This window comes from Somniosus microcephalus, chromosome 4 (genome assembly GCF_052327205.1).
Source record: "Somniosus microcephalus isolate GS21.2 chromosome 4, FLI_Smic_1.0, whole genome shotgun sequence".
Lineage (NCBI taxonomy): Eukaryota > Metazoa > Chordata > Chondrichthyes > Squaliformes > Somniosidae > Somniosus > Somniosus microcephalus.
This window is the reverse complement of record NC_140990.1, coordinates 82668940-82693264: the sequence shown is the minus strand read 5'-3', so window position 1 is coordinate 82693264 and position 24325 is coordinate 82668940. Positions and strand designations below refer to the sequence as shown.

The following is a 24325-nucleotide window of genomic DNA, read 5'->3' as shown; positions in this document are numbered from 1 at the left end:
TCAACAATATAAATACAATAATAAATTTTACAGGTAAATCAATAATGTTTACAGTACAAACTGCCACTATTTAATAAACCAAGAAAAGAAAGAACCCCTATACGCCAGTCCTACTGGCATCGCTCAATCATTCGGTCATTCATTCTTCCGTTCGTTCGTTCGCTCACTCAAGCGTAAGTTCCATTGTGCATGTCAGCGTGCGTGTGTGTCATTTGTCTACCTGCGTGCGTTCGTTCATCCATCCAGACAGGCCTCACGCTCACCCAATAGGATGCCGGCCTTCATCCTGGGGAGCGAAGACCATTCGGTCGAACGTAAGTTCCATTGTGTATGCGTGCATATTATTTGTGTCCGCATGCGTGCGCACAGTTGAGCGTTCGTTCGTCCGTACATTGAGGAAGGCTTTAACACGAAATAACACCACAATATACAAAGTCCCATAACCATATCAGAAATCAATTAAAACTTCAAGTAAATACTATTAACCAGAAACCCGAAACTTCTTCAACAAACCAAGTAAATACCAGTTCTACGCCAGTCCTATTGGCCCTCTAATAACTCCTCGTCTTCACTTGATGTTATCCAACCATATAATGTCATGATCCTTGTCCACAGTCTTCAACCTTTCCACAGAAAAGAAGCCGACCACTTTCTCAAATCCCGTAAAAGAAGAAAACAACTACTCAAATTCCCTTCTTCTTGCTGTTATCACTCACAGGACCCGGCCATCAAGACATTCATTATTCCTTGCCGATATTACTTTGTTTTGCCTTTTATCTTTCTTTTATTTTCCTTTTTTCCTATTATTCCGTTCTCCTTTCCCATCTTATGGCCGCTCAAGCACCATACTATAGATGGAAACAGTCTGTCTTTCCTCCACCAAAATGGCAGCGCACAAACCGGCCCCGTCACCGAGAAAAAGCCTCACAGCTGCCACCAAACGGAGCACAGGCGGGGCCGCTGGAACTCATTCGGGCCGGAGACCGTTGTTCAACTTTAGAAACTGTGCAGCATGCTCACCCACAGCATCTCCCGACTCCGCTTCTGGCGACCAGCCACTCCGCCCTAGACCCCCCGCCTGGGGTCCTCCGTGCTGGGCCTCCCGCCTAGGACACTCTCCTCTGGCTCTTCCACCCTGGGACTTCTGCACTGGGCCCTCCGCACTGGCATTCCCCGTGAGCAGCCGGGGTGTGGAGCAGCCCGTTCACACAGCACCGAGCAGAGCCGAGCTGCTGAGAATCTCGCAGCCTGCCCCGGGGTTTATGAACCCGCTCCCTGAGCTCTCTCACCTGATGTGTCAGCAGCTGCTGCCAAGGTCCGCGCATGCTCAGCTCACACTGCCCGGGTGATTGACGGGAGCTCGGACTAATAGGAAGAGCGGGGCGGAGGTGGGCGGAGCGAGCAGGTGGCGGGTTCTCCGACCAATGGCGGCGCAGCAAGGGGGCGGGGCCTGGTGAGCAGCTCAGGTGCGCTGGGGCCGATTGTGACGCGCTGTCCCCAGGTGAGAGCAGCTCAGTCAGCACAGAGCTGGGGCTGGAATCTGGGAGAGGGGCCGCAGTCAGCACAGAGCTGGAGCTAGAATCTGGGAGAGGGGCCACAGTCAACACAGAGCTGGGGCTGGAATCTGGGAGAGGGGCCACAGTCAGCACAGAGCTGGGGCTGGAATCTGGGAGAGGGGCCACAGTCAGCACAGAGCTGGGGCTGGAATCTGGGAGAGGGGCCACAGTCAGCACAGAGCTGGGGCTGGAATCTGGGAGAGGGGCCACAGTCAGCACAGAGCTGGGGCTGGAATCTGGGAGAGGGGCCACAGTCAGCGGGCCTGGCAAAGGGCCAGAGCCACAGCAGCTTCACTAAAGAAGATTATTTAAAAACACATTTCCTGCAGTTTCAGAGACAGCCTTGGTCACTGCAATAATTTCTTAAATTTTTAATAATTAAATCAAAAGCATCAAAAAGGAAGAGAGTAGCACCGGACGTCTCAAAACACTTTACAGTCAATGAAGTACTTTTTGAAGTGGAGTCACTGTTGTAATGTGGGAAATGCGGCAGCCAATTTGCACACAGCAAGCTCCCACAGACAGCAATGTGATAATGACCAGATAATCTGTTTTTGTTATGTTGGTTGAGGGATAAATATTGGCCAGGAAACCAGGGATAACTCCCCTACTCTTCTTCGAAATAGTGCCATGGGATCCTATACATCCACCTGAGAAGGCAGACGGGGCCTTGGTTTAATATCTGAAAGACGGCACCTGTGACAGTGCAGCACACCCTCAGCACGGCACTGGAGGGTCAGCCTAGCTTTATGTGCTCAAGTCCCTGGAGCGGGACTTGAACCCACAACCCTTTGGCCCAGAGGCGAGTGTGCTACCAACTTTTTTTTTAATATACTTTATTAAACATTAAGAACATTTACAACATTGTGATCATTACATTGTATGATACAAATCAATTCCACCACTCTGCACAGCCATTCCGCCACCACATTTTAACATCAAAACCTAAAGTTTAATATGTCACCTGTAACATATATTAATCGATTGTACTTTAAAAATTGGTTGTAAAATACTATCCTTAAATTCCTTTCTGTATAAAACATCCACAGAGCCTTATAATGATCTTTTAGCTTATATTTAAAATACTCTTTTAAATATTCTCCTCCCCTTAAAAAACAGAGCATTCCTTCTTTGCACAATCACGAATCTAGCCAAACTGAACATTAAATTAATTGCTGCTCCGCTAGACTCTGGCAGACTCTCCTGCAATCCCCATCTCAAAATTGAGTCCCACGGGATTCCCATTCTCGCTCTTCGGTCCCCACCCAGCAAAAAAGCTTCACACAACTGTCGAACATAGTACTTAAAGTCATTTAACTGCGGACATAACACCAGTAAATGGGACAGAGTCTCATCCCGTGTCCCACACATTGGGCAAGTTGCCGCCTCCACTCGTCCAATCTTGAACAAGACAGTCATGGGAAAAATCCGGTTATGAGCCAATTTGAAATCCAGTTCAATCTATTCTGGGCATTTAAAATTCGCCCACACTCCCTTCCAAATCCTGTTGAAGTCCAGCTGTGGGTATATACTCTGCCAAAACTCCTGACCAGCAGGTGTCTTGAATCTCCATTCTTTAAATACCTCATAGAAATCTCGAGTATTACAGTTGTCAAATTGGACTAACTCTCCCCCTTTCTCCAGTACAAAGCTTGGAAAAGCAGGACACATTTTACTTCCTTTGGAGATTTCCGCATTTATTTCTTCCATCCAATCCTGTGGCATTGCCCTCACAATCTTCTCATACATGATTCCTATTGCTTTTCCTTCTACCTCCTGATCCTCCTCCCACACCATGTCCCTCACTATCGCTTCTGGCAACCAACCTGGAATCACCTCGTATAATACATCTTTCACCGATATAATCCCAGCTTTTATAAAAGCTTGATTAAATAAAACCTCTCCTTCGATGTTGTACAAAAATAAAGGCTGTTCTAAAAATTCCTCAGCCCCCTTGGGCATAAACTGCACACTCTTTAAAAATTGGGCCCAAGTCTCTACAACCCCCTTATAAAACCTAGGGAGAAGTTTAATCGATTTCAAAAACATATTATTGTATTCCATATACAATATCCCCTGCCCTCCTATCCCACTTCGTTTTAAAAAATGCTCAAAACTCTTCCAAAAACTTGTATTTGACTTCTGAAGAAATCTCTTCACCCATTTGATTCTAAAGGATTTCTTCTTCAAGTCAATATCTGGGAAATTGAGTCCTCCCTGATTTCTCCGTCCAATGATGGTATTGTAAGCCACCAAGGCTGGTTTCCCTTCCCATAAAAACCTCACACAAGCCTCTCGGATGGACTTTTCCACCCACTCAGGAATATCCTCCACCGTCAATAAGTACCATAGCTTAGATAGCAAGAGAGCAGACACCACTGTCGCTCTTCCTTGCACTTTCAACCACCTTCTTTCCCATCTTCCCAAAATCTTTTTAATTTTCATAACCTTCGGTTCCCAATTTAATCGATCCACTTCATCCCTGTCTTTCTTGCAACCCATATGCACCCCCCAGAACTTCCAAAACCTCCACCACCTTAAAGGGACATTCCCCCAACCATTCCCCCCTATCCCTCCCTGCAACCAGGCATTGGGACTTACTATAATTCACTCTGGCTCCTGAAGCTCTACACGGTGGCATAGTGGTTAGCACTGTTGCCTCACAGCGCCAGGGACCCGGGTTCAAATCTGGCCTCGGGTGACTGTCTGTGTGGAGTTTGCACATTCTCCCCGTGTCTGCGTGGGTTTTCTCCGGGTGCTCCGGTTTCCTCCCACAGTCCAAAGATGTGCAGGTTAGGTTGATTTGGCTATGATAAATTGACCCTTAGTGTTAGGGGATTAAATACGTGGGGTTACGGGGATAAGGTGGGATATGTGTCGGTGCAGGCTCGATGGGCTGAAATGGCCTCTAACTGCACTGTAGATTCTGTGATTCTGTGAATATTCCTCCACCACATCCATAGCTTTCCTTACTGACTCTCCATTTCTCAATGTTAAGGTTGTGGCATCTGCATATTGGTGTATCACCGACACCAGCCCAGAACTGGGGACCACAATCCCAACTACACCTTGTTTCTTTCGCATCATGTAACCTAATGGTTCTGCTACCAATGTGTACAACAATGGGGACAGGGGACAACCCTGTCTCACTGATCTCTGTATCGGAAAATACTTGGATAAAGAAACCATTACATTTAACACAGCTAAATATGTTCGAATAAAAAATCCTTATCCACTGAATGAAGTTTTCCTGGAAACCAAATGCTTCCAAAACCTTCAATAAAAACTCATGAGAGACCCTATCAAAGGCTTTCTCTTGATCTATCTTTAATACATAAGCCTCCCTCCCACTCTCTTCCATGAGCTCTATCGCATCTCGGATTGAGACCACAGAGTCTGCGATGTCCTGGCCTATGACTCCATAGGACTGAGAGGGCCAAACTATCTCCGGTAACACCTCCTTCAAACGATTTGCCATAACCCTCGCCAAGATCTTATAATCCACATTTAATAATGTGATGGGCCTCCAATTCTTCAGATCCCGTCTATCCCCTTTATTTTTATATAAGCTAAGCTTATGATACCTCTCCTCACAGATGGGGCCAGGCTTCCCTCAATTTTAATTTCCTTAAAAACTTCTAAAAGCAATGGACTTAAAATCTCGAAAAATTCTTTATAAAATTCTGCACTTAGTCCATCGGACCCTGGGCTTTTCCCCCTCTTCATTCCACTTATTGCTACTTTTATTTCCGTTAATCCTACTTCTTTGTCACACGTGCTTCTCTCATCCTCCTTTAAACCCTTTTCAATAAAAGCAGTAACCTTCTCCATCGCCAAATTGGAAATGTCTTCTTTTGTATATAACTCTTGATAAAAGCTGCTAGCCGCCTCTAAAATCTCCCCACTTTCATGAATGATCTTCTCCCTAACCTTCAATTCTCCAATTAATGATAATCTCTGTTGCAGCTTCTCTTGCTCTAGAAAATATCTAGTGCATCTTTCGCCCTCCAATGCATCTCTAGCCTTTGCACAGAGAATGGCCCCCTTGCATTTTTCAGCTTGCAATAATTCCCACTCTTCCTTTAGCACCCGGAACTTAGTCTCAGCTCCCTTATCCCCTCCGTCAACTGCTTTACAGACATCCGTAAACCTTTTGTTTATATTCTCTTCTCGACACCGGTTAGCTGCCGCCCTCTTTTTCCCATAACATACCGAAAAAACTTTTACCTCATATTTGAAATTGTCCCACCAAACTCTTCTTTCTTTCAAGAACAAAGGTTCCTTCCGAGCATTCTTTATTATATTTATAATCCCTTCTTTATAAGCAATTTCTTTCAGGTATTGATTGTTTAAAATCCACACCCCTGAACCGATCTTAACTCTGCTGTTCCTAATTATAAGAACCAATGCCGAGTGATCACTAAAAAATACTTTTTTATAATAAATCTCCATCACCTCAGAACTTAACCCTTCCCGCATTAACACAAAATCTATTTGGCTCTGTTTTAAAACATCACCCACCCAACCTGCTCTGGAGAACTCCCTTTTTATGGGGTTCCGGTCCCTCCATAAGTCTCTCAAATTTAAATTTGCCATCATTTTTACAATCATCCCTCTGGAGTTATCCTCCTTAAAGGTCATCTGGGCTGAAATGTCCATCCGAGATAAAAATACATTAAAATCCCCCACTATACAAGGATTTTCCACCTCTGCCACTTCAGTGAATAACCCCCGAAAAAACTCACGACGCTTGCAATGGTCGTTCGGTGCATAGATATTAAAAAGATCACAATTAAATCCCTCCAATTTTACCCTTAGCCATAAAAATCTCCCCTCAGTGTCCTTGTCCACCAAGACAACGTTCTCTTTTATGGACGGACTCACCAAAACAGCCACCCCTCTACGGTTATTGTTTGCACAACTTGAAAACACCTCTCCCTTCCAAACCTTCTGAACTCTTTCTAGGATATCCTCATCCCAAAAGGTTTCTTGTAGACACAATAAGTCCGAACCTTTAAAACCCTGCAACAACTGCTGTAATTTCTTCTCACCCCTCAGTCCGTTCACATTAATCGAGACCAATGTAATCATGGCTCCAAAGAAGGGAAGTATGCCCAATAATCTCCCCATCATTTAATCTCTGGCTCTTCCCTCCTCACATGCTCCTTCCCAACTTCTCGGGCAGCTGTTGCTTTTTCCTGCAGCCTCCGGCTCTTTTTACCTCCTGTTTAAACGTTCCCTGCTGTTTCAGCCTCTTCCTTGCATTAAGTTTGGGCCCAGGAGCTGCCCTTTCTCCCCCCTTCTGCCCCTCACTAACCTTTCCCTTTCCACATGATGCCACCCCATCCCCGACTTCCATGTTTCTGTCCCCCTCTAATTCCTCACACTCAAGCTCTTCTGCAACCCCCTGTGCCTGCTCCCCGTCAGATACATAATCCTGCTCCCCGTCAGATACTTCATCTCCCATAGAGAGTCCTCCTGCTATCGCAGTTTCTCCCACTGTGCCGCTCCCTTCGACCACATCTCCACCCTGTTCCCTCTTTCCATGGGACAATGGCACACCTAAATTGTTTCCCTCTGACGTCTCTATCTCGCCAATTCCATCCTGCTGTCCCTTTAAGGCTCCTGTCTCTTGCACCCTCTCCCCGTCCTGCCCCCTCCCGCTCACCAAGATATCCGACTCCCCGCCTCTCCCCGGAGCACCCACATCCACCACACACCCTGCTCCTGCCTCCTCTCCCCCTGCAGACACCAGACTCCCCAGGGGGAGCCGAACCGCACTGAGGCTCGAGTCTGCACTCGACCCTCGCTGCCCACTGCTGTCTTTGAGAGGGCTGTCCTATGATGAGAGATTGTGTAGAATGGGCCTATACTGTCTGGAGTTTAGAAGAATGAGAGGTGATCTCACTGAAACATACAAGATTCTGAGGGGATTGACAGGGTAGATGCTGAGAGGTTGTTTCCCCTGGCTGGAGTGTCTAGAACTAGGGGGCATAGTCTGAGGATAAGGGGTCGGCCATTTAAGACTGAGATGTGGAGGAATTTCTTCACTCAGAGGGTTGTGAATCTTTGGAATTCTCTGCCCCAGAGGGCTGTGAATGCTGAGTCTTTGAGTATATTCAAGGCTGAGATCGATAGATTTTTGGACTCTAGGGGAATCAAGGGATATGGAGATCGGGCGGGAAAGTGGAGTTGAGGTCGATGATCAGCCATGATCTCATTGAATGGTGGAGCAGGCTCGAGGGACCGTATGGCTGACTCCTGCTCTTATTTCTTATGGACTTTCAAAAGGCATTTGATAAAGTACCACACAAGAGACTTACTCGGAAAAGAGAAGCACAGGGAATTAAAGGGCTGATGGTAATTTGGGTATATAATTAGCTAAGGGAGAGGAGGCAGTGAGTAGTGCTGAGGGATATGGAGGGAAGTATGCAGTGGGTTCCCCCAGGGGTCAGGATTAGGACCATTGCTTTTCTTGTTATATATAACTGACCTGGACTTGGGTATAGGTGTACAATTTCGAAGTTTACAGATGATACAAAATTTGGCAATGTAGTAAATAGTGAGCATAGTAGTAGCAGACTTCAGGAGGACAGAGACAGACTGTGAAATGAGCAGACACAAGGCAGATGAAATTAAATGAGGATAAGTGTGAAGTGATGCACTTTGGGAGAAACAACAGGGAGAGGCCGTATAATCTAAATGGGATTATTTTGAGGGGTGCAAGAGCAAAGGGACATAGAAACATAGAAGATAGGAGCAGGAGTAGGCCATTCGGCGCCTCAAGCCTGCTCTGCCATTCAATGAGATCATGGCTGATCATCCAAATTCAGTACCCTGTCCCAGCCTTCTCCCCATATCCCTTGCTCCCTTTAGCCTTAAGACATATATCTAACTCCTTCTCAAATATATTTAATCAATTGACCTCAACTGCCTTCTTTGTAGAGAATGCCACAGGTTCACCAATCTCTGGGTGAAGAAATTCCTCCTCATCTCTGTCCTAAATGGCTTACCCCTTATCCCTAGACTGTGACCGTTGGTTCTGGACTCCCCGGCCATCGGGAACATCCTTCCTGCATCTAGTCTGTCTAGTCCTGTAAGAATTTTAAAGGTTTCAAAGAGATCCCCTCTCATTCTTCTAAACTCTAGCGAGTATAAGCCTAATCGACTCAATCTCTCCTCATACGTCATTCCTGCCATCCCAGGTATCAGTCTGGTGAATCTTTGCTGCACTCCCTCCATGACAAGAACATCCTTCCTCAGACAAGGCGACCAAAACTGCACACAATACTCAAGGTGTGGTCTCACCAAGGCCCTGTACAACTGCAGCAAGACATCCTTGCTCCTGTACTCAAATCCTCTCGCTACGAAGGCCAACATACCATTTGCCTTCTTAACCGCCTGCTGCACCTGCATGCTTACCTTCAGCGACTGGTGCACAAGGACACCCAGGCCTCGTTGCACTTCCCTTTCTCCCAATCTATTGCCATTCAGATAATAATCTGCCTTCCTGTTTTTGCCACCAAAGTGGATAACCTCGCATTTATCCACATTATACTGCATCTGCCATGCATCTGCCCAATCACCCAACCTGTCCAAATCATACTGGAGTTTCTCGGCATCCTCCTCACAGCACACACGCCCACCCAGCTTTGTGTCGTCTGCAAACTTGGAGATATTACATCTAGTGCCCTCGTCTAGATCATTTATATATATTGTGAATAGCTGGGGCCCAAGGACCAATCCCTGCGGTACCCCACTAGTCACTGCCTGCCATTCAGAAAAAGACCCGTTTATTCCACCTCTTTGCTTTCTGTCTGCCAACCAGTTCTTTATCCAAGTCAGCACCTTGCCCCCAATTCCTTGTGCATTAACTTTACACGCTAATCTCTTATGCGGGACCTTATCGAAAGCCTTCTGAAAGTCCAACTACACCACATCCACTGGTTCTCCCTTATCTATTCTACCAGTTACATCCTCAAAAAATTCCAGCAGATTAGTCAAGCACGAGTTACCTTTTGTAAATCCATGTTGACTTTGTCCGATCCTGTCACTGTTTTCCACGTGCTCTGCTATTACATCTTTTAAATAATGGACTCTAGCATTTTCCGCACTACCGATGTCAGGCTTACCGGTCTGTAATTCCCCTTTTTCTCCCTACCACCTTTTTTGATTAGTAGGGTAACATTAGCTACCCTCCAATCCATGGGAACTGTTCCAGAGTCTATAGAATTTTGGAAGATGACCATTTCTAGGGCCACTTCCTTAAGTGCCCTAGGATGTAGATTATCAGTCCCTGGGGATTTATCGGCCTTCAATCCCGTCAATTTCCCTAACACCATTTCCCTACAAATACTGATTTAATTCAGTTCCTCCCTCTCATTAGACCCTATGTTCCCCGACATCTCTGGGAGGTTATTTGTGTCCTCCTTTGTGAAGACAGAACCAAAGTATATATTTAATTGGTCTGTCATTTCTTTGTTCCCCATTATAAATTCCCCTGATTCTGACTGCAAGGGACCTATGCTTGACTTCACCAATCTTTTTCTCTTCACATATCTATAGACCTGGGGGTCCATATTCACAAATCTTTGAAAGTGCCGCGGCAAGTTGGTGAGGCGGTTCAGAAAGCGTATGGGATACTTGGCTTTGCAAATAGGGCCATTGAATACAAAAACAAGGAAGTTACACTAAACCTTTACAAATCACTAGGAACATAGGACAGGAGGAGGCCATTCAGCCCCTCGAGCCTGTTCTGCCATTCAATGAGCTCATGGCTGATCTGTGACCTAACTCCATACACCCGCCTTTGGCCCATATCCCTTAATACCTTTGGGTAACAAAAACCTATCAATCTCAGATTTAAAATTAACAATTGATCTCGCATCAGTTGCTGTTTGCGGAAGAGAGTTCCAAACTTCTACCACCCTTTGTGTGTAGAAGTGTTTCCTAATTTCACTCTTGAAAGGTCTGGCTCTAATTTTTAGACTATGCCCCCAGTCCTAGAATCCCCAACCAGCGGAAATAGTTTCTCTCTATCTACCCTATCTGTTCCCCTTAATATCCTGAAAACTTCGATCAGATCACACCTTAACCTTCTAAATTCCAGGGAATACAACCCTAATTTGTGTAATCTCTCCCCGTAACTTAACCCTTGAAGTCCAGGTATCATTCTGGTAAACCTACGCTGCACTCCCTCCAAGGCCAATATATCCTTCCTAAGGTGTGGTGCCCAGAACTGCTCACAGTACTCCAGGTGTGGTCTAACCAGGGTTTTGTACAGCTGCAGGGTTTTGGCCTCAGCTGGAGTCTTGTGTACAGTTCTGGGCACCACACTTTAGGAAGGATGTCAAGGCCTTGGAGAGGGTACAGAGGAGGTTGACCAGGATGGTACCAGGGATGAGGGACTTCAGTTATGTGGAGAGACTGGAGAAGCTGGGATTGTTCCCCTTAGAGCAGAGAAGGTTAAGAGGAGACCTAATAGAGGTGTTCAAAATGATGAGGGGTTTTGATCGAGCAAGTAGGGAGAAACTGTTCACTCTGGCAAGTGGGTCAGTAACCAAAGGTCTCAGATTTAAAATAGTTGCTAAAAGAACTAGAGGGAAATGAGGAGAATTGTTTTCACACAGAGGGTTGTTAAGATCTGGAACGCACCATCTGAAAGGATGCTGGAATCAGGTTCCACAGGAACTTTCAAACGGTAATTGGACATGTACTTGATGAGGACTAGTTTGCAGAGTTCTGGGGATAAAGCTGGGGTTTGGGACTAAATTGAACAGCTCGTTCAAAGAGCCGGCACAGACACGATGGGCCGAATCACCTCCTTCTGTGCTGTTAGATTCGATGATCAGTGTGAACACGCTGGTGTCCCTTAAGGCTCTTCGAGCTTTTAAAGCTCTTCCCACAGTCAGAACACTGAAAGGGTCTCTCGTCAGTGTGAACAAGCTGGTGTTCTTTCAGTTCCCCGGGGCTTTTAAAGCTCTTCCCACAGTTAGGACACTGAAATGGTCTCTCGTCAGTGTGAACAAGCTGGTGTTCTTTCAGTTCCCCGGGGCTTTTAAAGCTCTTCCCACAGTCAGAACACTGAAATAGTCTCTCCCCAGTGTGAACAAGCTGATGTGCCAGCAGGTTGGAGGGCCGAGTGAATCCCTTCCCACACATAGAGCAGGTGAATGGTCTCTTCCCAGTGTGTAGGTTTTGGTGTATCTTCAGATTCCAGGAGCTTTTAAAGATCTTTCCACAGTCAGAACATGTAAAGGGGTTCTCTCCAGTGTGAACAAGCTGATGTGACAGGAGGGTGGATGACTCAGTGAATCCCTTCCCACACACGAAGCAGGTGAACGTTCTCTCACCAGTGTGAACTCGCTGGTGTCTCTTCAGCTCCCCGGAGCTTTTAAAGCTCTTCCCACAGTCAGGACAGTTAAAGGGTCTCTCGTCAGTGTGAACAAGCTGATGTGCCAGCAGGTGGGATGATTCAGTGAATTCCTTCCCACACATGAAGCAGGTGAACGGTCTCTCACCAGTGTGAACTCGCTGGTGTCTCTTCAGCTCCCCAGAGCTTTTAAAGCTCTTCCCACAGGCAGAACATTTAAAGGGGTTCTCTCCAGTGTGAACAAGCTGGTGTGTCTGCAGTTTGGATGATTCAGTGAATCCCTTCCCACATTCAAAGCAAATATCCTCTCCCCAGTGTGGAGGCGTTGGTGTTGTTTGAGCTCCCGGGGGCTTTTAAAACTCTTCCCACACTCAGAACATTTAAAGGGTCTCTCGTCAGTGTGAACAAGCTGGTGTTGCTTCAGATCCCCAGAGCTTTTAAAGCTCATCCCACAGTCAGAACATTTAAACGGCCTCTCATCAGTGTGAGCTCGCTGGTGTTGCTTCAGATACTGGGGGCTTTTAAAGCTCTTCCCACAGTCAGAACATTTAAACGGCCTCTCATCAGTGTGGACAAGCTGGTGTTGCTTCAGATCCCAGGGGCTTTTAAAGCTCTTCCCACAGTCAGAACACTGAAATGGTCTCTCCCCAGTGTGAACAAGCTGGTGTCCCTTCAGTTCCCCGGGGCTTTTAAAGCTCTTCCCACAGTCAGAACACTGAAATGGTCTCTCCCCAGTGTGAACAAGCTGGTGTCCCTTCAGATACTGGGCGCTTTTAAAGCTCTTCCCACAGTCAGAAGATTGAAATGGTCTCTCATCAGTGTGAACAATCTGGTGTCGCTTCAGTTCCCCGGGGCTTTTAAAGCTCTTCCCACAGTCAGGACACTGAAATGGTCTCTCATCAGTGTGAACAAGCTGGTGTTCCTTCAGATGCCCAGGGCTTTTAAAGCTCTTCTTACAGTCAGAAAACTGAAATGGTCTCTCATTAGTGTGAACAAGCTGGTGTTCCTTCACATCCCCGGCACTTTTAAAGCTCTTCCCACAGTCAGAACATTGAAATGGTCTCTCATCAGTGTGAGCTCGTTGGTGTTGCTTCAGATCCCAGGAGCTTTTAAAGTGCTTCCAACAGTTAGGACACTGAAATGGTCTCTCGTCAGTGTGAACATAAGAACATAAGAAATAGGAGCAGGAGTAGGCCAATCGGCCCCTCGAGCCTGCTCCGCCATTCAATAAGATCATGGCTGATCTGATCCTAACCGCCAATCTACTATCACAGAACCATCTCTTGAATATAACAGAATTAGACACACGAAATAGGAGGAGGATCAGGCTACACGGCCCCTGGGCCCGCTCCGCTACCCACAGGGCCATGACCGATCCGAACCTAGACTCATGTCCAAATTCCTGCCCGCTCCCCATAACCCTTAATTCCCTTTACTTCTAGGAAACTATCTATTTCTGTTTTAAATTTATGTAATTATGTAGCTTCTACAGCTTTTTGGGGCAGCATATTCCATGGACCTACCACCCTCTGAGTGAAGTAGTTCCTCCTCATCTCAGTTTTGAAAGAGCAGCCCCTTATTCTAAGACTATGCCCCCTAGTTCTAGTTTCACCCATCATCGGGAACATCCTCCCCGCATCCACCCGATCCAACCACTTCACAATCTTATATGTTTCAATAAGATCGCCTCTCATTCTTCTGAACTCCAATGAGTAGAGTCCCAATCTACTCAACCTCTCCTCATATGTCCATCCCCTCATCCCCGGGATTAACCGAGTGAACCTTCTTTGTACTGACTCGAGAGCAAGTATGTCTTTTCTTAAGTATGGACACCAAAACTGTACGCAGTATTCCAGGTGCGGTCTCACCAATACCTTGTACAACTGAAGCAATACCTCCCTATTTTTATATTCTATCCCCCTAGCAATGAAAGCCAACATTCCATTGGCCTTCTTAATCACTTGCTGCACCTGCATACTAACCTTTTGAGTTTCGTGCACCAGGACCCCCAGATCCCTTTGTACTTCAGTACTTTCCAGTTTCTTGCCATTAAGATAATAACTTGCTCTACGATTTTTCCTGCCAAAGTGCATAACCTCACACTTTCCAATATTGTATTCCATCTGCTAAATCTCTGCCCACTTACTTAGCCTGTCTATGTCCCCTTGCAGGTTTTTTATGTCCTCCTCACTCACTACTTTCCCTCCCATCTTAGTATCATCTGCAAACTTTGATATGTTACACTCGGTCCCCTCCTCCAAATCGTTAATATAGATTGTAAAGAGTTGGGGACCCAGCACTGACCCCTGCGGAACACCACTAGTTACTGATTGCCAGTCTGAGAATGAACCATTTATCCCAACTCTCTGCCTTCTGTTAGATAGCCAATCCTCTATCCATGCCAGAATATTACCCCCAATCCCGTGATTTTTTATCTTAAGCAATAATCTTTTGTGTGGCACCTTGTCAAATGCCTTTTGGAAGTCTAAATACACTACGTCCACTGGTTCCCCTTTATCCACCCTATATGTTACTTCCTCAAAGAACTCCAGCAAATTTGTCAAACATGACATCCCCTTCATAAAACCATGCTGACTTTGTCCTATTAAATTATGATTATCCAAATGTCCTGTTACTGTCTCCTTAACAATGGACTCCAATATTTTACCTACCACAGATGTTAGGCTAACCAGTCTATAGTTTCCAGCCTTCTGTCTACTGCCCTTATTAAATAAGGGCATTACATTCGCAGTTTTCCAGTCTGCCGGGACCTTTGCTGAGTCCAGGGAGTTTTGGAAAATTATTACCAATGCATCCACAATCCCTACCGTCACTTCCCTCAAGACCCTAGGATGTAAGCCATCAGGTCCAGGTGATTTATCCGCCTTGAGTCCCATTATTTTACCGAGGACCACTTCCTGAGTGATTTTGATCGTGTTTAGCTCCTCCCCCCCATAGCCCCCTGTTTGTCCAGTGTTGGGATATTCTTAGTGTCTTCTACTGTAAAGACTGATACAAAATATTCATTCAGTGTTTTTGCCATCTCCATATTTCCCACCATTAATTTCCCGGTCTCATCCTCTAAGGGACCAACATTTACTTTAACCACCCTTTTTCTTTTTATATAACTATAAAAACTCTTACTATCTGTTTTTATATTTTTTGCTAATTTACTTTCATAATCTATCTTCCCTTTCTTAATCAATCTTTTTGTTATTTTTTGCTGTCTTTTAAAGTTTTCCCAATCCTCTATCCTCCCAGTAGATTTGGCTACCTTATATGCCCTTGTTTTTAGTCGAATACTATCCTTAATTTCTTTACTTAGCCACGGATGGCTGTCTTTTCTTTTACACCCTTTTCCTCTCAGTGGAATATATATTTTTTGGAAGTTGTAAAATAATTCCTTAAATGTACACCACTGATCATGTATCGTCTTACCCTTTAATCTATTTTCCCAATCCACTCTACTCAATTCCGCTCTCATTCCTTCATAGTCTCCTTTATTCAAGCTTACCACGCTTGTTTGAGATCCAACCTACTCACCCTCTAATTGAATATGGAATTCAACCATGTTATGGTCACTCATTCCAAGGGGATCGTTTACTGGGACATATATAATTAATCATGTCTAGTTACACAGGACCAGATCTAAGGTTGCTTGCCCCCTGGTCGGTTCAGTTACATACTGCTCAAGAAACCCATCCCTAATACACTCAATGAACTCATCCTCAAGGCAGCCCTGCCCAATTTGATTTGTCCAATTAATATGATAGTTAAAATCCCCCATAATTATAGATGCTCCCTTATTACAAGCCTCAACTATTTCCTGATTGATACTCCGTCCAACAGAGTTGCAACTGTTCGGAGGCCTATAGACTACGCCCACTAGTGTTTTTTTCCCCTTATTATTCCTTACCTCCACCCAAACTGTTTCATTATCCTGATCTTTTGACCCAATATCATTTCTCTGTATTACAGTGATTCCTTCCTTTATTAACATAGCCACCCCACCTCCCCTTCCTTCCTGCCTGTCCTTCCTGATCGTTAAATAACCTGGTATGTTTAATTCCCAGGCATTGTCACCCTGCAGCCATGTTTCTGTAATGGCCACAAGATCATACCCATATGTAGTTATTTGTGCCATTCACTTGTCTATTTTGTTACGAATGCTACGTGCATTCAGATAGTGAACTTTCAAATATGTTTTGTGACACTTAGTTCCTGCTTTTGCCCTTTTTATTACTTTACCTTTTACTCCATACCTTCTGCCCCTTCCTGACACGCTCTGGTTTTTAATTTCCCCACTGCTACCTAAGTCTATGACCTTCTCTGTTGTCATTTTTATTATTTGCTCTCTAGGAACCTCCCCCCCACTAGTTAGTTTAAAGCCCTCTCTACAGCCCTAGTTATATCATCCGCCAGGACTCTAGTCCCAGCACTGGCCAAGTGAAGCCCGTCCCAACGGAACAGCTCCCTCCTGCCCCAGTACTGGTGCCAGTGTCCCAGGAAGTAAAACCCATTTCTCCCACACCAGTCTTTGAGCCACGCATTTAACTCTCTAATTTTATTTGTCCATGCTAAATTCGCTCGTGGCTCAGGTAATAATCCAGAGATTATTACCCTTGAGGTTCTGTTTTTTAATTTGACCCCTAGCTGCTCATACTCCTTTAACAGAACCGGTTTCCTAGTCCTATCTACGTCGTTTGTACCAACATGGACCACGACAACTGGATCCAGCCCCTCCCACTGCAAGTTTCTTTCCAGCCCAGAGGAGATGTCCTTAACCCTGGCACCGGGTAGGCAACACAGCCTTCGGGACTCTCGCTCTCGGCTGCAGAGAACTCTATCTATCCCCCTAATAATACTATCCCCTACCACTACAACATTTCTATTTACTCCCCCCTCTTGAATGGCCCCCCGTTCCACGCTGCTGTGGCCAGGTTGCTCATCCTCCCTGCAGTCCCTGCTCCTGTCCCCACAGGGAGTAAGAACCTCGAACCTGTTGGTCAAGAACAAGGGCTGCGGCTCCTCCAGCTCTACCTCCTGGATCCCCATACCTGCCTCACTCGTAGTCACACCGTCCTGTCCCTGACCATGGCTACATCTGAATTACTTAACTTCATAGGTGTGACCACCTCCTGATACACAGAGTCCAGGTACTTCTCCCCCTCCCTGATGTGTCGCAGTGTCTGAAGCTCAGACTCCAGCTCATCAACACGGAGCTGGAGTTCCTGTAGCAGCAGACACTTGTCACAGACGTAATCACCGTGAGCCTCAATGGGGTTCACCAGCTCCCACATCTCGCAACAGTAACACATCACCTGCTCCATTCTATGTAATTAATTAAATTTTTTATTGTTAGTTATGGACACCCTCTGCCCGATTTTAGATGCTAGTATCCCCTTTAATAAATTGGATTTAAATTAAATCAATCCCTCTAGTTACACCAGTTAAATGGTTTACCAACAGTCACTCTGCACCAGAAAGGCCTTATTAACTACAACCCACAGAGTTAAAGTTTGAAAAGAGCACCTAACACCCCACTTACCCTAACTCACAGCACTCTTTGATGACTCGCACTCAGTGCTTGCTCGCACTAGGACTGGTCTTTTTATACTGTTTGTTTGTTTACAGCCAAATGAGTCACCCCTGCTGATTGATTAGAAAGCTGGTTTCCACTGCCTGCTGTGCCAATTTACTCCTACTGCAGTGTAACCTTGTTTTACTCTTCTTAAACCAACAGAATCCCAAATATTTAACTTTTCCCCTTTACTTAAACTGCTTAAAGTAATCTTATCAAGAATGATTTAAAGAGAAATAACAATTAAAGAACTCTCACTCTTACCCAAACTCACAGCACTCTTTGATGACTCGCACTTACCCTTTAACTAATTAATTCGTGGTGTGTTTGCAGGTGGGATGAACAAACAAATCCCTTTCCACACACGGAGCAGGTGAACGGACTGTCCCTGGTATGACTGCGCCGTTGAACTTCTATTGCAGACGGGGAACTGAATCTCTTCCCACCATCCCCACCTTTACCCGGTCTCTCCCCAGAGTGATGGTGCACGTGTCTCGCCAGGTCAGGTAATCGGCTGAATCCGCATCCACACACCGAACACGTGTGCGGTTTGTCATTGCTGCGATCGCTGCTTTCTCCTTCCATGTGCAAAGGCCGATGATATTCAGGTCCTGATGAATCCAGCGACTCTGTCAGATCTTGACGTGATGTTTGGTCTGAGCTTCCCGCCTGTAACTGTCCACCTCTATAACCCTGTAAAATGAGTTCAGAAAAGGATCAGAGGCAAACTGTTGTTTAATTTTCCCCTTTCTGACCCTAGGGGCAGTGAAGCTGGTTTTCAGGCCCCAGCTGCTGCACAGGTTGGTTGAAAGGATCAGCATTAATGGCGGCTGTAATGCCCACAAGCCCCCGTGCTCCAGAAAGCACTCTGTTGACACTGAGTCCCGCGCATGTGCCTCATGGCCCCCGCGCTCTCCCTCCTGCTCCACAATCGCCCGTCCCGATCGGTCCACAAGGTGCATGCTCAGCGCACAAAACCCCGCAGTTGGAACATCGGGCGCGCATGCGAAGCTGCAACATCTGGTATGCGTGCACAGCTCAGGTGGGGGCGAGTCCGTGTTTCGCCTCAGCCACCAGGGAGGTGCGCATGCGCAGGACGACCCAACATTCTTCCTGTCAGCAATCACTCCCTTGTTTCTTTAATAAAAACAGAAACTGCTGGAGACACTCAGCAGGTCAGGCAGCATCTGTGGAGAGAGAAACAAGAGTTAACGTTTCAGGTCAATGACCTTTCGTCAGAACTACTTGTTCGTTAGTGTCAGCCAGTGGCTCAGTTGGTAGCACTCTCGCCTCTGAGTCAGAAAGTTGTGAGGTTCAAATCCCACTCCAGAGACTTAAGCACATAAAGCTAGGCTGACACTCCAGTGCAATGCTGAGTGCGGCACTGTCAGAGGTGGCGTCTTTCGGATGAGATGTTAAACTGAGGCCCTGTCTGCTCTCTCAGGTGGATATAAAAGATCCCATGGCACTATTTTGAGAAAGATCGGCTTGCATTTATACAGTGCTTTCATGACCACCAAGACGTCTTGAAGTGCTTTACAGCAAATGAAGTACTTTTGGAGTGTAGTCACTGTTGTAATGTGGGAAAGAGCAGGAGAGTTATCCCCAGTCTCCTAGTCAATGTTTATCCCTCAATCAATGTAACAAAATGATAGATTATCTGGTCATTATCACATTGCTGTTTGTGGGAACTTGCTGTGCGCTAATTGACTGCCACGTTTTGTAAATTGCAACAGTGACTACACTTCAAAAGTACTTCATTGGCTGTAAAACGCTTTGGGTCGTCCGGTGATGGTGAAAGGCGCTATAGAAATGCAACTCTTTCTTTCTTCACTGGCCTCACCAGCAACCTCTTCTGGCTGTTGCTTGATTGACAGCTGAGAGTCCGCGCATGCGCAGGCGTTTCGGCGGTTTGGGTCAAGTCCGGCACAGCGACCCCTCCCGGTCACCAAGGGCTACAACTGCGCATGATGCCCAGAGGAGACCAACCCCCTCCCCCACTCGGAGCTGCGCCTGCGCACTCGGATCCTGTCGAGCGGAGTTGGCGCGGGGCATTCCGAGAAAGGCCTTGGTGTCGGTTAGAGTCGCGATCGGTGACGCAAAGTGAGTTTTCTCTGCTCCGATTGGGTGGAGAATCGCGCGGGGTGGGGGGAGGGGTGGATCGGGAGAGAATAAAGCGAAATAGAAAAACCAGGGAGTCCGCGAGACCCCGGACCGAGCGGCGTCAGTTGGACGGCTCACCTGATCTCCTCGAGGCCACGTGACCCGGGCCCGCGGCCTGATTGACGGGAGCTGCCGACCAATAGAGAGCGAGCGGGGCGGGGTGGAGGAGCGATCCGGCGGCGGGTCCTCCAACCAATCAGGGAGCCCGAGGGGCGGGACTAGCGACGGCCAATTGTCTGATCCGCAGGGCAGCGAGTTTCTCCAGTCCCTTGTTCAGGGCCCGGGGCCAGGGGAGGCTGTGGGCCTTTATTCCCCTTATTGGACACAAGGCTCTTTGTCTCACAACACACTGGCTCAGGTTTTAATGGAGACTTTTTTAATTCATCAATAAAAGCAGATAAACCCCGTGCTTCTGTGGAACAAACTTTCTAATATTTTACAGAATTATAGAATGGTTACACCACAGAAGGAGGCCATTCAGCCCGTCGAGCCCGTGCCGGCTCTCTGCAAGACCACTTCAGCTGGTCCCACTCCCCGCCCTTTCCCCGTAACCCTGCACATTTCTTTACTTCAGGTACTTATCCAATTCCCTTTTGAAAGCCGTGATTGAATCTGCCTCCACCACCCTTTCAGGCAGTGCATTCCAGATCCTAACCACTCGCTGCTTAAAAAAGTTTTTCCTCATGTCGCCTTTGGTTCTTCTGCCAATCACCTTAAATCTGTGTCCTCTGGTTCTCGACCCTTCCGCCAATGGGAACAGTTTCTCTCTATCTACTCTGTCCAGAACCCTCATGCTTTTGAACACCTCCATCAAATCTCATCTCAACCTTCTCTGCTCTAAGGAGAACAACCCCAGCTTCTCCAGTCTATCCACGTAACTGAAGTCCCTCATCCCTTATCCCTGCAACCATTCTTGTAAATCTTTTCTGCACCCTCTGTAAGGCCTTGACATCCTTCATAAAGTGCGGTGCCCAGAATTGGACACAATACTCCAGTTGAGGCCGAACCAGTGTTTTATAAAGGTTCATCATAACTTCCTTGCTTTTGTACTCTGTGCCTCTATTTATAAAGCCCAGGACCCCGTATGCTTTTTTAACTGCTTTCTCAACCTGCCCTGCCACCTTCAACAATTTGTGCACACATACCCCAGGTCTCTCTGTTCATGCACCCACTTTAGAATTGTACCCTTTAGTTTATATTGCCTCTCCTCGATCTTCCTACCAAAATGTATCACTTCGCACTTTTCTGCGTTAAATTTCATCTGCCACGTGTCCACCCATTCCACCAGCCTGTCTATGTCCTCTTGAAGTCTATCACTATCCTCCTCACTGTTCACTATACTTCCAAGTTTTGTGTCATCTGCAAATTCGGAAATTGTGTCCTGTACACCCAAGTTCAAATCATTAATATATATAAAGAAAAGCAGTGGTCCTAGTACCGACCCCTGGGGAACACCACTGTGTACCTTTTAGTTTTATTGCAGGCTGACGGAAGGTAGGTCCCTGGCCGCCTGTGTAGGTCTTTTTGTTGCTTCAGATTGAGCTGGAGTGGAGATGGAGGAGAAGCTGCTGGGTTTAACCCCCAGTACTCCTGAGCCCAGGAGGACCCAACAATTTCCAATGTGGGACTGTCAAGGGATGTGGATTCTAGGGGAGATTAGGTTGTTAAACAGACATTGTCCCTACAATGTAAAAGAGTATTGTTTTAGGAACAAGTATTTCTGTGCAGACTTTTAATCCAGTTTACATATACAGATTTGTTTTAATTTATTCTTGGGATGTGGGCGTCACTCGCAAGAGCAGCAAATATTGCCAATCCCCAGTTGCCCGTTGAGAAGGGGGTGGTGAGTCGCCTTCTTGAACTCCTGCAGTCCATGTGGTGAAGGTACTCCCACGATGTTGTTAGGTAAGGAGTTCGAGGATTTTGACCCAGCAACGATGAATATGTCTAAGTCAGGATGGTGTGTGACTTGGAGGGGAACTTGGAGATGATGGTGCTCCCATGCACCTGCTGCCCTGGTCCTTCTAGGTGGTGGAGGTCACGGGTTTTGGAGGTTCTATCAAAGTTCTGGTCGAGTTGCAGATGTATAAAGTTCCTTTCCTTTGCCCCCTCCCTCTCCCCCTCCCACCTCTCTCTCTCCTCCCATGGAGGCCAGAGTCTTGTGTCGGCCCAGACCGGGTGGTGGATTCCCTTCCCTGAGGGACATCAGTGAACCAGTTGGGTTTTTATGACAATCCGGCAGCTTTCATGGTCACTTTTTTCCAGTGCCGGCCCCACAAATGACCAGATTCATTGAGCTCAATTACACAACCTGCCTTTGTTTTCTTGTGGGTTCTCTCTCACGCTCCCTGTTTTAAATTAATTTTACAGGGCATTAGAATAGGAGGATTTACAGACAGTAAGCTCAAACCAAACATCACGTCAAGATCTGACAGAGTCACTCGACTCATCGGATCTGAATATCACCGGCCTCTGAATATGGAAGCAAAAAGCACCGTTCACAACGGGGAGAAACCGTACACGTGTTCTGTGTGTGGACGAGGCTTCAGCCAATCATCTGGCCTGGCGCAACACAAGCGCATTCACACCGGGGAGAGGCCGTTCACCTGCTCTGAGTGTGGGAAGGGATTCACTCAGTCATCCAACCTGCTGAAACACCAGCGAGTTCACACTGGGGAGAGACCGTTCACCTGCTCTGAGTGTGGGATTGGATTCAGGCATTCATCCCACCTGCGGGAACATCAACTTGTTCACACTGATAAGAGACCTTTTAAATGTTCTGACTGTGAGAAGAGATTTAAAAGCAAAAAGCATTGGCTGAGTCACCAGCGAGTTCACACTGGGGAGAGGTCGTTCACCTGCTCTGAGTGTGGGAAGGGATTCACTCAGTCATCCCACCTACTGAGACACCAGCGAGTACATACTGGGGAGAGGCCATTCACCTGCTCTGAGTGTGGGAAGGGATTCACTGATTCATCCACCCTGCTGACACACCAGCGAGTTCACACTGGGGAGAGGCCGTTCACCTGCTCGGTCTGTGGAAAGGGATTCACTCAGTCATCCCACCAGCTGAGACACCAGCGAGCTCACAAGTGACTGCAGGGGTTGGATTCTGCTGTTATTGCTGCTGTTAATCACATCCAGGACTGAACCATGTTCATTCTGACAGTTGGGATTTGTTTCTGCTGATGTTGTTAACTCCTGTAACTGAGCTGGAGTTTAATATTCTGGATATATGTGAAATAAATCAGCTTTGTTTCAAACACATTGTTGTAGATTTTTGTCTTTCCCACCTGAGTGTTTAGCATCACCTGGCTGGAGCTCAGAAAGGACAATCTGGGGGAGGATCGTACGGCGGGAACAGAACTTCAGCCTGGACACAGTCCTTCAGGGCCACACTGAGAGGGGCAAACGGCACTTTGGTCTTTCTCGTCTCTCTTCACTGACAGCAAAGGCTCTGTGCGGGTTAATCTCGAGGCGTGTAAGAAATGTGTTCCAGCCGCTCTCTGCCATGGTTTAGAGCTCCTTCGCACGGAACAGAAGGCTCCTTTAGGAATGTACCCCAGTGCTTTTTTTTTAATGGCCTTATTAAGCTCTGTCGCTACTTTTAGTGATTTGTGTATCTGTATCCCCGGATCCCTCTGCTCCTCCAGCCCATTTAGACTCTTAGGGGGAAAAATTCAGTGGCGCCCCCTTTGTGTCGCTAACGTTGCCGGGGCTAATTTTAGCCCCGAAAAAGTTAGTGCCCCTGCGCATTAAATTCAGTGGTAGTGCCCCAGGCAGGAGGCGGGGTTAACATAAGAACATAAGAAATAGGAGCAGTAGGCGGCCAATCGGCCCCTCGAGCCTACTCCACCATTCAATAAGATCATGGCTGATCTGATCCTAACCTCAAATCTACTATCACTCTACATCCCACCCGAACCCATGTGATCGCCTGGGAGAGGCGAAAAACTAGATTAAAAACCCAATGGCCAATTTGGGAGAAAAAATCTGGGAAATTCCTCTCCGACCCATCTAAGCGATTGAAACTCGTCCAGGAGATCACTCTGTCCCTATATTTTCTACGGTACTTACCTTCTGTAAAAGGTGATCTCCACCCCAGCCAGGAACAGGAATAGAACCATCTCCTGAAATCTAACACATAATTAGAACACAAGAAGTAGGAGCAAAATCACGCTACACGGCCCCTGGGCCCGCTTCGCTACCCACAGGGCCATGACCGTTCCGAACCAAGACTCATGTCCAATTTCCTGCCCGCTCCCCGTAACCCCTAATTCCCTTTACTTCTAAGAAACTGTCTATTTCTGTTTTAAATTTATTTAATGATGTAGCTTCCACAGCTTTCTGGGGCAGCAAATTCCACAGACCTACTACCCTCTGAGTGAAGAAGTTTCTCCTCATCTCAGTTTTGAAAGAGCAGCCCCTTATTCTAAGATTATGCACCCTAGTTCTAGTTTCACCCATCTTTGGGAACATCCTCACCGCATCCACCCGATCAAGCCCCTTCACAATCTTATATGTTTCAATAAGATCGCCTCTCATTCTTCTGAACTCCAATGAGTAGAGTCCCAGTCTACTCAACCTCTCCTCATATGTCCACCCCCTCATCCCCGGGATTAACCGAGTGAACCTTCTTCGTACTGACTCGAG

At 46.7% G+C, this 24325-nt stretch overlaps 1 pseudogene; it reads left to right on the top strand.

Moving 5' to 3' along the window:
- The window catches only part of LOC147119367 (uncharacterized), a 58843-nt pseudogene extending 35908 nt beyond the window's left edge, over positions 1 to 22935 (top strand).
- The last annotated feature ends 1390 nt before the right edge of the window (positions 22936 to 24325 follow it).